This window comes from Cavia porcellus, unplaced genomic scaffold (genome assembly GCF_034190915.1).
Source record: "Cavia porcellus strain 051 isolate PalLab524CR breed Dunkin Hartley unplaced genomic scaffold, mCavPor4.1 scaffold_28, whole genome shotgun sequence".
Lineage (NCBI taxonomy): Eukaryota > Metazoa > Chordata > Mammalia > Rodentia > Caviidae > Cavia > Cavia porcellus.
Window position 1 is genome coordinate 30,519,735 of NW_026947511.1, and position 15,140 is coordinate 30,534,874.

The 15,140-nt window shown below is 33.8% G+C and overlaps 1 protein-coding gene and 1 pseudogene across 2 annotated transcripts in view; one reads left to right on the forward strand and one right to left on the reverse strand.

Moving 5' to 3' along the window:
* The window catches only part of Micu1 (mitochondrial calcium uptake 1), a 224,095-nt gene that overhangs the window by 179,072 nt on the left and 29,883 nt on the right, over positions 1-15,140 (reverse strand). The window lies entirely within an intron of this gene.
* LOC100715058 (large ribosomal subunit protein eL21-like) lies at positions 260-790 on the forward strand (annotated as a pseudogene).

The following is a 15,140-nucleotide window of genomic DNA, read 5'->3' on the forward strand; positions in this document are numbered from 1 at the left end:
AAAAATCCACAACCAAAACATACTTTAGGACCAGTGAACAAATCTGAAGACGCTGACACAACGCCAAACACCCTTAGTCACCTCATCTTTTTTGTCTGTTTGTTTTTTGGTACCGGGGATTGAACTCATGACCTCATACTTGCCAGGCAGGTGCTTATGCCACTGAGCTAAATCCCTGGCCTGTCACTTCATCTTTAAAAAGGGGCCAAATATGTTCACTGGCCTTTCGGCCGGAACCGCCATCTTCCAGTAATTCGCCAAAATGACGAACACAAAGGGAAAGAGGAGGGGAACCCGGTAGATGTTCTCTAGGCCTTTTAGAAAACATGGAGCTGTTCCTTTGGCCACATGCATGCGAATCTACAAAAGGGTGATATTGTAGACATCAAGGGAATGGGTACTGTACAAAAACGAATGCCACACAAATGTTATCATGGCGAAACAGGAAGAGTCTACAGTGTCACCCAGCATGCTGCCGGCATTGTTGTAAACAAGCAAGTTAAGGGCAAGATCCTGGCCAAGAGGATTAATGTGTGTATTGAGCATATTAAACACTCAAAGAGTCACGATAGCGTCCTGAAACGTGTCAAGGAAAATGATCAGAAAAAGAAGGAAGCCAAAGAGAAAGGTACCTGGCTTCAACTAAAGCGCCAGCCCGCCCTGCCCAGAGAAGCACACTTTGTGAGGACCAGTGGGAAGGAGCCTGAGCTGCTGGAACCCATTCCCTATGAACTCATGGCATGAGCTGGGGAGGGAGCTCTGCCATTCAGCACCTAATTGGCGGCTGTGTCTGGGCCCTACTTAGGAATGAAGAATCATCCAGTGTTGTAAGCATGGTTTTCTTAATTGGACAGGTGTGGTGCCTTTACTTCAGAAACAAATACTTGGAGCAAATTTTCATTCTACCTAGTTAATTGTGTCAGGTCTTTACTCAGTGGTGTTTTTCTTGCTGTAAGATACTGCTGAGGTATTGTGTAGGTTATCCCAAACGGCCAAGTATTTATTAAATATTTATATTGGCTTGAAGATCCAATGGGGAAAAGATCACCATTAACCGAAGAATAGATTTTTTAAAAGTGGTATTTTTATACTATAGAGTACTACTCAGCTAAAGAAGGATAAACTTGAGACATTTATAGGTAAATGGATGTAACTTGAGACCATACTCATAAGTGAAATCAGACTCACATATGTAAATATTGTATTGTCTCCCTAGTGTAAAAAGCTCAAAAAGTAAATAAGATCCAGAAAGTACAATAGATATTATGAAGTAGAAGGAAATTGTTCAAAAGGAATACACATAAATATAAATATATACACAAAACAGTTAAGATAGCTACACTACTAATTGATACTTGTTCACTGAAAAGAAAGGTGTGTGCCTATATTGTCTGATCAATTTTTCATGCTTATAGCTTATAATAGGAGCAACTACTTTGAAAATAACAATACACAATGTATTAACCATTGTTACTCTCTTATAATCTTATTTTGAAATTCCGTACCATTGTTTTTATTTTTTTTCTTTAAAATTAATGAAATATCCTCGTTCGTATAGTGGTGAAAAAAGAAAAAAAAATAAAATAAAATTAATGAAGTAATTTAGTATACAAATTGCATGACAGCTAAAAGGTCAAAAGTTTTTTTCATTCTAATTAGACAAGGTACACCTGAAATATTTCTAAAATGACAGTGTTTCTTAAAATTATCTTAAATAGGTATAAATTATAAATGATAGAAAATTAAGAGAAAGACTGTTGAGACTGGATTAGTCAGTCAAAGGCTTTTATTTGGTCTTACAACTCAAAATAGCATAAAATTTTGACAAAGTGACAGACACGTTAGGAGCACCCCAAAAGCCTTTGGATCATTTTGAGTGCCTTCCCCAAGGGAATGAATGAGAAATGACTGCTTTCTCTACAAGTGGTAGCAAAAGTATGGCACACGTGGCTGCCTGCAGCAGGCTGTTTCTATCACAGAAAGCTCCAAATGGTTTACTATCACGTGTTGACAGTGGCCCTGCGGGCACAGTATAGTCTTTCACTCTTGTATTCCTGGTTAGACTTAAGGAGGCAAAGGCATGCTTTTCACGTCCCACAACCTTTTTGTAGGGATGATACATTCACATTATACAAAGTATCCATGTCTTCCCTTTTTTTCTCAAAATAAACTATTAGTGCACTATTTGCTAATCTAAATTACTTTTTGCTTTTAGTGTACATATTTGTTTACATGTTTGTCTTTGAACTTTGCCAAGTCCAGTTTTTTTTCCTCTTTGTAAACACACAAACACAGAACTTGTTATACTAGGAGGCCAAAAATATCTCTTTTGTTCCAATTTTTTATTAGTACATTTTTGTAGTACATAATGTTTATATTCCTTGTGGGAAGTTGGCATATGTACATAATGCATCTTAATTCCTTTTTTTCTTCCCTTTTCTCTTCCCTCCCTTTCCCCCTTCCACCCATCTTTTGATCCCTTCCTTTTTTTCTCCTTTTTACACATTAGCTGTATGTGTTTACATACCTCATGTGGAGCTGGTGCACATACTCAGTACATCTTAATTCCTGTTCTCTTCTCCTTTCCCTACTCTCCCTCTATCTCTTGATCTCCTTATCCCCTTAGAGAAATATGTATTTCCCTTCTTCCTATTATCTTTTACTCTGCTCTTTATTTATACTTTGGATCTCTGATATAAGAAAAATCATGCAATATTTAAGCTTGTGTGTCTGACTTATTTAACACTATGTTTTAAAGGTGCATCCGTTTTCCTATAAATGACTCAAGTTTATGGCAGAGCAGTGCTTTAGTATGTGTAAATACCACACTTTCTTTATCCATTCATTTGTTGATGGATCTGTAAGCTGCTTCCAAGAGTTAGCTATTATGATAAAAATATTTTTACTTGCACATGAAAAATGTCTGGTGCAAGTCTTGTTCTTACCCTCCTTCATCCATCCTAGGTCCAATTTTAAAATTGAGGCCAAATCCTGCCCTTATGGATAAAATAGGAAAATGACTAATTTTTTTTCTATTTTCTGAGTTAAACTTCAGCAATATAATATTTACAACTTTCTTGAATTCCTGAAATTATCTCCTTTTCTTGCATATATGCTAATAAAATCCAGCAACTTCCTGCCAACTGCTGGTTCATTTTTAAATTAACATTTCCAAGTCCACATGTGCATTCACATAAATAGAACTGCTACTGGCTATAGCAAAACTGTGCATGAGTAAAACACGTATTTCTAGAAGAAACATTTATCACTAATAACATGAAGAAAAGGGCTGCTGGAAACTTTCCATGTGAAAAACACACAACATACCAATCCAAAAGTTGTGGTGGAAGATAAATTTATAGTTATGGTGGAAGATAAATTTATAGTATCTTTTCAGGTCAGATTTGGACAATAACTAGACTTGAGACTAAAATAGATAAGCCACAATCATGTGCGAAGATACTTGGAATGCCAAACTTAGAACGTTTATTGCATACATTAAAATAAGCAGCCACTCAAGTTCTTAAACAGAAAAAGAACATGATCAAAACATTTGCTTAAAGAACATCTTTCTGTCTGTCAGCAAAACAAGAGAACAAATGTGGAGAACCAAATGCATAGAATTAACCAGAAACCTTAGGTATCAATTGATTAGATGATAGTAAATGCCTAGGCTAAGCACAAAAACAAAAAATAAACAAAAAATTTCCAAAGAGAAAATGATCAGATACCTCCAGTATCTAACATACATCAATAGCTAAGTACAAAGGAAGTACAGATGAATTTGACTTGGTTTGTGATCAATTTGGTTTGCGATGTGAATCGGAAAGAATTAAGTTCATGAACTGAGGTATCACTATAACAAAAGAAGCTCATCTTTTTCTCCTGGGGACAAAAGTTGACACATTAGTCAAAAGAACTGCTAAGTGAATTTAGGATTCCTTTTGTCTCCTTAATGTTCATATGAGAAACACTGGGAGGTTTTTTGCTTGTTAAAAAACACATAGCAAAACATAATCTATTTAATGGGGAAAGGTAGGATCATACCATATAATCAAGACTTGTTAGGTTTGAAAATCCATTTCTGTGTATTACAACTCTAGGGGATTTCAAACCAGAAGTTCAGAGTTTTACTAACATTTCACTTAATTTTTATGTTGCAATTCAAATGTTAGTGTCTACACCTCATTTCTCTACTGGTTTTAATATCATTCCCCAATGTGTACACCAAAAAATGTACTTATATACACTCTCTAGTGGTGTTTTCATAGATGCCAAGTAAATAAAAATCCACTGAGAAAAGGCTGTGGTAAAGAAATAGCATAACTGATTCATGTGTTAAGTTTTGATGAGAAACGGATTTAAGGAAATCAGCTTTCCAACAGAGCCTGGAAAATTGAATAGGCCAATTTGCAACAGTTCTTCTTAATGACATAGGTTAAATTAAGTCAACAGCAGTGCATTTTTCTTCCCTAATACCCTGTCGCTCTCCTCCAAGTTGCTCTCAATCTCCTTCACCAGAAAACGTATGTCTCTTAAGAAATATCTCTAATATAAATTGAAAAAAAAAAGACAATGAGATATTTCTTACTAAGAAATGTTGAGACAGGCAACTGAAAGATAATTCTGTTACCAAAGAAAACTATCCAACAGGAAACTGTTGAAATAAAGTTTAAAATCTGTAAAAACAGTATATCAATGCTATGCTTCTATATCTATTATGTTAAGACTATTAAACTTACTGCTTTTGATATATTTCAAAGGGTAGCAGAACCAGAAACATTTAATTTAATATTCTTACTTTGCAGAAAAAGGAATTAAAATCCAGGTAAGGTATATGGCTTGCTCATAACTACTAAGTTAAAAAAATACAACAGATCATAGAATCTTTCACTCTCTAAAAATAAAACAATACCTTTTCTTTTTTTTTTCTGCCTTTTTTTGACAGGGTTTTGCTATGCAGTTCAGTCTGGTCTTAAGCTCACTTTGTAGACAAGGTGGTTTTGAACTCACAACAATCCTCCTGCCTCAGCCTCCCAAGTGCTGGGATTACAGGCATCCACCACCATACCCAGCCAAGAAATACCTGTTAATAACTATTCCTACCAGAATAAACAGTCTCTCTAAAAGGAGATTTATGTTTGAATGTGCAGATCTGTGGTAGGGCACCTGCTTTAGCATGCACAAGGTCCTAGGTAACTCATCTCCCAGCAACTTAAAAAAAAAGATTAACATCCAACTATAAAAGATAAATAATGATATAACACTAGTTTATAATATTGAAAATGAGAGTGATAAAATATAGATAAGACCTCAGCCAGACTCTTCATTTATTATAACCCTACTATTAAAATCAGGCCCAACAATACCTTGGCCTCAACCAATATTACGTTCAATTTCCTTACTGAAAAAAAGCTTTAGTGAAATCAAACTCATATCCAACAATGATTATTAACACATCTTAGTTCAATTTACCAAAGCATTAGAACTCCACATCATACCTTATCCTAACTTGTAATACTTGTTTCTACTTTTCTACGTGAATTGCCCCCTTTTTTTTCTAATTTCTCTCTCTTTTTTTGGTACCAAGGATTGAACTTCATGACCTTGCACTTGCCAGGCAAGTGCTTATGTAGCTGAGCTAACTCCCCAGCCGCCCCTTATTATTTCTAACAACTGTACATTTAAAAGACTGCTTGTCACTTCCAAACCTAATACAGGCAAAAAAAATAAACCCTTGTACTATCACTACTGCTGGAAAAACATTTGTAAACTTTTAGAGGCCAAGATACATTTCTGACATCTATCCAAATATGGCCACCAACAAAATGTAGAATTCAGTTAGATAAAACATCAAGGTTCCAAAGTATTTAATATATATGAACAAAAAGATTGGGGAAAAAAAAAGGCCCAAGTGTCTTTTATATCTTTATTTCCAGGAACCAGCATCTGGTACAATTAGTATATACTGGTGACAGTTCAGGGTGCCACATACCTGAAAACACGGTTGTTCTCCAAAATCAGATTATAAAATCAGCTCTATCTGGCGTGTGCTGGGACAGTCTTCTGCCTACTCATCCCAGGGGCAGAACTGGATTCAGAGGGCCAGCAGGCTCAGCCATTAAGTATCTCAATTATATACTTAGCTCTCCTTTACCCTTTTTCCATGCTCACTAAGTAACTATGATGTTAATTTGGCTCCTGGGGTAGACTCCTTTCAGAGGGAAAATGTGCTGACCAGAAGATGAGAACAGCTAGTTTTCATAACAGCTTGTGGCAAAATAACAAACTGGCAACCTGGTTTTTTGTTTCAGTCTCCTGTGAAGTTAGCCTAAAGAAGCCTTTCTCAAACTTTCAAGGTTGAAGAGCCAGACCCCGGACTGGGACATCTCATCCTCTGTCTTTCCTCTTCACCCCAACGTCTACCCCTGGGCAGATACCAATGATATTTTCCCCAAAGATTTGTAGGAGGAACCACACTCATTTCCTTTGGCCCTGATAATAACCAGGCTAGTAGAGAACAATAAATGAAGAATCTAAAGACTGGGAAATGATTTTTAAAATACTGATTTGCTGAACATGACAGAGGTTTTTGTGTGGAATAAGGAAGATTTCATACATATGTAACATCTGAAATACTTGTATGTGTGTATAACACTGGGGATTATATCCAGGGCCTTGTCCTTGCCACTGAGCTACACTCTTGGGATTACAGGTGTAGCCACCAAGTATGCATAATAACCACACCAACCAAGTAATGTTATTTTTATTAAGTCATCCTATACCAGCAGCCAAAAAGGGAAAATTTTTTTTAATATGGGCCATTTTAATACTTTTCTAAGCCAACCTGATAGGGTAACACTAGTGCTGAATGGGAATTTTTTTTTCCCATTTAAAGTTCTGCTTTCTAATAAGTATTTATATTCTCAAAATAACTGAATAGATCGTCCTTTCATTACATTACAAAAAGAATAACTTCATTTAAACAGCAAAAAATCTCAAAGTTACTCCACAAACATTTCATCTTCACACCCTAATGGAAAACAAGATTACAGATGATTCTTGCCATATTTATCTTTCAAAAAACACAAAAAGAGACAACTGAAAATCTGAAGGAATTACAGTGGCAAACAAGATGCCAAACGCCATACTAAAAACTGTCATAACTTAATTTAGCTGAAGTATAGTGACATAATTACCTCAGGGTTTCACATAAAATGGATGAATGTACTTTTCGTTAATTTATTTTACAAAACTGTAACCTAGAACAATTCATTAAATTCACATAAATGTATTTGCAAATATAAACAAGTATATTTACTTATTAACATTTGCAATTCTTCTTTGCAAATAGTATGTGTTATGGCCCAAACATGTGCAATCTATGTAAAAATAGTTGTCATAAACCTAGGAGGAAAAAAACCTAGGAAAATAAATGTGCAACTGGTATGGCTGTATCTAAGGCTTATGGGATTTATGAGAGCAGACTTAACCTTTCAAGTCAACCAACTTATTCCTTGTGAAAACTACAAGAATTATTATAATTAATATATTTTAATAACTGATTCAGATTGAGTTTATATATCTGTGCAACTCACTAAACAAGGTTTATGTAACTGCAAGAAAGCTAAGATACTGAGGACTGTGGGAAGGCACAAAACCTAGTACAATACTTTAAATATTAGACATATTCAAATGTTTACTGATATAAATAAAAATAACACCCAACAATTTCAAATGACAATATAGTAGGCTGTTAGTCTGTAAATGAGTATAGTAAAGTTACTGGCTTGATTTTATCACCATTTCTGGCTGTACATCTTAGACACGCAATATAACAAATGCTACTATTTTTCTATACTATTCCTTGGATCAGCCTTAAGGTTCAGTTGAAATTCCACCATATCCATAAAAATCATATAAAATCATCACCATTCTCGATTTCCTCCTCTGAATTTACATAACATTGTGTTATGGAAATTTCCAGAACATTGTGTTCTATTATCATACCATTTTTATGAAGTTATTTTTAAAATACACCTAATTTGCCAAAGTGACTAAAAACCTGCAGACACGAAGTATGTTTTAAGCTTAAAGTATCAATTAATAGTAGTGTCAATTAATGCATTTCAAATTGTTAGCAGGGCTGGGGATATACCTCAGTGGCACAAGCGCCTGCCTGGCAAGCACAAGGTCCTGAGTGTGATTCCCAGTACAAATAAATACATAAATACAAACAAACAAAAACCAAGTTGCTAGCAAAAGTAACAGCAAGTATTCTAGTGTTCACTTACACAATAGTAGATGAAGAAAATTTAGGTTCTCCTTCTAGTTCTACTGACTAGCTATGTGACCAGCAAAAGCTTTATTTGTAAGACTAAATTCTGGAAGATGCAGGTCATTAGCAGTACTTATTTGTAAGCTTTTTGAAAGACTGTTCCATAAAAACAAAATGTAAATTTATTTTGTATGTTTTGAAGGAATAAGACAAATAACACCCGATATTAGTTTTTACCAATTTAAGCAAATTTCACACAATCTAAACTAACTTATTATTTCATTCAGATTATTAGCTTTACACTGAGCAAGACATCACGAGAATACTGCAAGGGGCATAAAGACAAGCCATAGATCTTGCCCACAAATAACTGTAATTTCACAGTGCAAACAAACAAACAAACATTAAGATAACCGCAATGCAATAACATATTAAAAGAACATCTTAGCATGATGAATTTCATTACGGTAGGAAGTAAAAAGAACTCAAGAAAGCCTTCTAGTAGGAAGATTCAATTGCTTAAAGTAGGAAAAAGCCAAATATGCATTCTTTACAAAAGAGTGGCTGAATGCATTAAGATAACTCTGTCACTTTAGCACAGATAATAACGAATGAAATTATCTGAAGAATAGGAAGCTATCGTAAATATAATCTTTACTGCACAACTACAATACTGTTCAAAATGCAAATCTATATCAGACTTTGTCAAGTAATATTTAAATATCTTCATATTTCTTTTAAATAAAATGAATCAGATTCAAAGTTCTACACTGAAAATACTAGCATGATTGCCAAGTATAATACAGATAAATGCTCATGCCCAGCAAAGATGTATTTTCCAATCTCAAAATGACATTACAGAGTAATGAGGAAAACTTGCACTTCAGCTGTGCCCATTTTGAGAAATATTTTCCTGCAGCAGAGAAAGAGTTATTTTAAATGCTCTGAATGAGACTGTAAAATTAATTTAAGTAATACATGTCTCTAACAGTATAAAACAATAATTGCAGGAATCTAAATCATTCCATAAAAATGTTAGGTTTAATATCAAAGTTCTGTACATGTTCCTGCTACTGAAAATCAGGTCAACATTTCATGGTATTTCACCTTTGTATAGTTTCTGAAACAGATTTTTATTCAAGTACTTCCATGGTTTACTTTCTTAGAGGGTATGCTCAGTGGCACAAGCGCCTGCCTGGCAAGCACAAGGTCCTGAGTGTGATTTCCAGTACAAATAAATACATAAATACAAACAAACAAAAACCAAGTTGCTAGCAAAAGTAACAGTAGTAATGCATGCTCGTGTGTACACACACACATAGATAAAGCTTTGTTGCCTCAATTTTCCACTTCTAACTAACTGCACAGAGAACCAAGTGTGAGAAAAAAAATATGAATCAATCAACCAAAAAAATGTCTTTAAAACAAAGACAAACTACCACCCAGGAAATTACAGAAACAAGAGTGCTCAATATAATTTTTCTAAAACCTCCAGAATGTGCTAATGTGGATATCCATTCGGTGTTTAAATTTCCACAAAGCACCATCTCCAAGGCAACTTTAAGTGCAGTCTTGTAAATTAGGTAGCTATAGTTTTCATTATTAATAAATACTTTTAAAGTACTTAACAGCCTGTAGAAAACTTTAGAAGGTTTAAACATTACTCCAAAGTAAATTAGTGCCAAGACAGTATTGATTTGTGTAAGGAAAAGGTCAGGGTAAGTAGAAGTGAAAAGGAAGAATAATCTAGAGCGCCCATGCTACAGGTTCCACTGACCCAATTTGGCTCTCCATCTCTCACAAACTTAGGCTTTTAATCATTTTTCTATCTAAAACTATGATACATTTTAATATCTATGCTTCAAATATTTTAATATCCTATTTCTATACTTTGTAACAAAACTGACAGTTACAGAATCTTAGTGGAGTAACAAAATTTCATTTAAAATGTTTCTGTTTAAACAATTTGTAATAAGGGTTTATCTAATGGGTGCTGCCAATATTTGATTATTCACATGGGATTCCTAAACTTCACTCTCCTAGAATACTAACCTTTATCTTTATTGCCAAACCAAAATCTGAAGTCAATTTGTTAGGCTGAGATTTACTATGAGGGGTGTGTGTGTGTGTGTATGCCTGTGTATGTGTCTTCTTACTGTATAAATGTGATTTTAAAACAATGGGCTTAACTAAAGATAATGGCAAAAAGATGTGGCATTTTTATACAGTAGACTATTACTCAGCTATAAAGCGGATGATCTTGAGGCTTTCATAGGTAAATGAAGGCAACTTGAGACTACCCTCATAAGTGCAATAAATCAGACTCACATTTGTAAATACCATAGTCTCTCTAGTGTAAAAGATAAATAATAAAAAACTAAAAGAGTAGTAAGATCCAAAATGTACAATAAATATTGTAATAATGAAAGGAAAAGAAAGTGCTCAAGAGGAAAGAACAACTTGTAGGTATACACATATAACTATATATGTTTAAGTGTGCAAGATACATAACTATACTACTAATTCTGTTAGTTCATCCAAAAGAATAGTTTGTGCTATTATTGTATCATTGTTCATTTTTTTATGTGTTGATTTTGTAACCTGAGCAACTATTCTACGATAACAATGTGTAATATATTAACTAGTGTTGATTTCCTACTTTTTTTGAAATTCTGTGTTATTTCTACCCTTTTTTTCTGTTTTGCTTTTTAGGCTATTTTCCAGTAGCACTTTTAGAAGATCTGGCGTGGTGGCAGGGGTTGGTTGGTTGTTTTGTTTTGTTTGGGTACAGGGGATCAAACTCATGACCTCGTGCTTGCCAAGTGGGTACTTAGGCCACCGAGCTAAATACCCGGCCCCCGTTTTGTTTTTTAAAAATAAAAAATAAACAAATTTTTAAAATTTTAAAAAAGAAAATAATAGCGTATGCTTATGTGTCTATCTCCCAATATTTTTTTCCAGAAAACAACTAAGGAAAAATAGCATTGCATGCAAACCACACCTGCATAATAAATTGAATACAGAATATCTAAACTGCAAAATAATATTAAGAAGAAAAAAGCACTAAATTCCACTGCAAAAATCCCCATGCTTCTTTCCAATCCCTCTTTAATCTAAGGTTCTGTGGTGGGAAAGAGAAAAAAGTCATAAAAAGTGAAGGAGAAAACTAGCAATAGGGTTTAAGATTAACCTAGAATTACCACAAGGAAAATACTTTTTTTAAAAAAAGTGGATAGACTAATACCTGCTGTTATTAAAAAAAACCTGTACACAAATGATCATGACAGCTACAAGAGAAAAGTAGAACAATCCAAAGGATTAATAGTAAGTAAATGGATAAACAACTTTGGTATGTCCATAGAGTAGAAAATTATCCAACAATAAAAAGGAGAAAATTACTTATACATACAAAACATGGAAATATTTCAAAAATTATTATGCAGAATAAAAGAAGATACAAAAAGTACATACTTTATAATTCCTTTTATATTAGATTTTTAGGAAATGCCAACATATTTGTACTACCAGAAAGCAAAACTATGATATTTTCAGGAGAAAGAAAGGAATGGATTGCAAAGGCACAAGGAAACTTTCTAGAGTAATGAAAATGTTCAAGTCCATCATGAAGATCATTTGACACAGACATCAAAACTTGCCAAATTGTACACTTCAATTGTTCACTTTCCATGTAGCAATCATAGTATTTCAAAGTCATTACCATCACTGATTTTTTTTTAAAAATGGAAGAGAATAGGGGCTGGGGATTTAGCTCAGCGGCATAAGCTCCTGCCTTGCAAGCAGGCAATCGTGAGTTCGGTCCCTGGTACCGAAAAAAAGGAAAAAGACAAAAAAAAAAAAAAAAAAAAAAAAAAAAAAAGCAAGAGAATAAAAAGTAGGTTACTTTCAAAATACAATAAAATATACATACTTAAGTCTTACTGCCAGTATCTTCTTTAAAAGGGAAAAAGCAGAGGCATTTCCACTAAATGAACAATGTAAGAATGCCTACTGTTAAAGACAGTACCAACAGGAACTCATTACTGCAATTAAACAAGAAAATATAATCAACGTAACTGATAGAAAAGTAACTTGATTTCTATTTGGAAATTACACAATAATATATCTGGAAAGAGGAGCTTCCCAAATTATGACACCTCTGACAATTTGATAATTCTTGGTTGTGGGGCTATCCTATGGATTGCAAGAGGTTTAGCAGTATTTGTGTTTTTTATACTCTCAATAGCAGTATAACCATCTTCACCCAATTATAACAACCCAAACCATCTTCAGACATTAATATATGTCCACAGGAGTAAAATCAGCTCAGATGGGGAATGAATACTTTAAAAAAGTAACTATAAATCTAACACAAATAATAAAAATTTCAGGTAAACAGCAAGTGATGAAAAAAATATATGTATCAGCCTATGTATACAAAAAACAAAAACCTGCTTAAGAAAATAATGTTAATACAAACTTTAATATAAATCAACAAACAAAATTAAAGAGGAATAAACAGTTGAAAATAAATAAGAACTGCCCAAATTTTGAATAAGGAAAACCTGAAAACACTATTCTAAAGATTCAAATGAAGTCTATTTGACTTAGATAATATTACAACCTGACACAACTATATGGTTTATTTGTTATGAAGTTAGATAAGTTTACATAAAAACAACATGGGTAATAGCCAACAAAATAGTGCAAAAGAGGCACAAGAGAAAACAAAGAGTAGACCTATAAAACATCAAAATACATGAAAAGAATGGAGAACTATGATATTTATGATCACAAAAACAGATGAGTGGAATAGAAAAGAAAAGATCAGAAACAAACCCAAATACAAATGAGATTTTGACAAATGATAAAATTATAGGGGCAACGACAGGCTTTTAAAGATAATTGAGTATATAGGAGGGAAAGGGCACAGCTCAGTGGTGCAGTGCCTTCCTAATATGCTTGAGGCTCTGAGTTTGGTCACCAGTACTACAAAAAACAAACCCACACAGGAAAACTCAACACATTAAAAATAATTACATATTAAAACAAATGTTATTGTAATTTTTATTTTATTTATTTATCTTTTTTGTTCCAGGGATTGAATTCATGACCTCATACTTGCCAGGCAGGTGCTTAAGCGAAATCCCTGGGTGTTTTCCATATAATTTAAGAGATTATTCCAGAGATTTGGCTTATGTTTTGGGGCACATGATGCATAAAGATGTAACTTTATGTTATCAGCAACCCAAAGGAAAATGAAACACCTGTTAAAGAATCACAGTTTGCTAGTATTATTGAAGTTAAGCTGGCATAAATTCAAATTAGCACTATACAACTCTAGGATGTTAAATGGAATCCTATGTTAACTATAAAAAAATTGCTGTAGAATAGGAAATCTAAACATTTCATTTCAAAAAGCCAACTAAACACAAAAGACAGAAATGCAGACTACAGAACACCCTACTTCAAAATAGTATACATATTCTCCTCAAGGAGAATTGGAACATTTTCCATGATAAACAATAATTAGGTCACAAATTAACTTTCAATAGATTTCCAAACTTACAAATTATCTTCTCTGACCACAACAGTTAGTTAGAAACCAGTAAGAAAAGTAAAACAGGAAAACTCACAGATCTGTGAAAACAATATACTCATAAACAACTGATGAATAGGCAAAGATAGGGAGAGAGGGAGAGAAGGATAGAGAGAGTAACTAGAAAGAACTTACGATAAAGACAAAAAATAAAGCGCAAAGGATACAGAAAAAAATAGTTATAAGGGATTTTAGAACAAAAAGTGTTTGTTTAAAAAACAAGATATCAAATCAACAATCTAACTTTACAACTTCAAAAACTAGAAGAAAAAAAAAGGACACCCAAAGCAAACAGAAGGAAATAATAGAAATTATAAGGGATAAATGAAAAAGAATAGAGAAAAAAGATTCTTTGAAAAGATCAACAAACTTTCAGGCAAATTGAGGAGGAACAAAAAGACAAAATTTAAATTACTAAAACCAGAAATGAAAGGGGTAATTGTTATAGGTCCTACAGAAATAAAAAGAGTAAGAATGCTATCCAAAAAATCACTATACTGAATAACCTACGTGAAATGTACAAATTCCTGAAAACACAAAATCTACCATGACTAAGTCATAAAAAATTAAAAATATGAGCCAGGCATGGTAGCACATGCTTGTAATCCCAGAACTCAGGTGGCTGAGGCATGAGGATCATTGGAAGTTCGAGACCAACCTGGGGTACAAAGTGAGCTCAAGGCCAGCTTGAACAGTATAGCAAGACTCTCTCTCAAAAAAGACCAAAATAAATTAATTAGTTAATTAAAAATACGTATAGAGCTTTAAGTAGTAAGGACATTAAATCAGCAATCAAAAGCTCCCAACAAAGACAAGTCCTGGTCCAGATGGCTTCACTGGTAAATTCTCTCAAACATTTATATAAAAACTAATAGCAATCCTCTTCAAACTTTCCCAAAAATTTGAGGAGGGAACAGACTCTAACTCATTCCATGAGGTATAGTATTACTCTTATGTCAAAGTCAGACAAAGACACTTTAAGAAAAGTATAAACTAGTCACATGCTTGTAATCCCAGATCTCTAAAAGCTGAGGTGGAAAGTTTGCTACAAGTATGAGGTCTGCATAGGCTACACAGTAAGTCCAAGGCCAGTCTGGAACACATAGCAAGACTCTGTCAAAGAAATAAATGAATAAATAAAAGAAAAAACCAGACCAATAGTCCTTATGAAACAATGGTCGGTTGTGTGGCTGAGGGCTAAACAGCTTACCTAACATGCACAAATGCTGAGTTTAATCCCTAGTTTAATCTCTATCCTCACCCCAA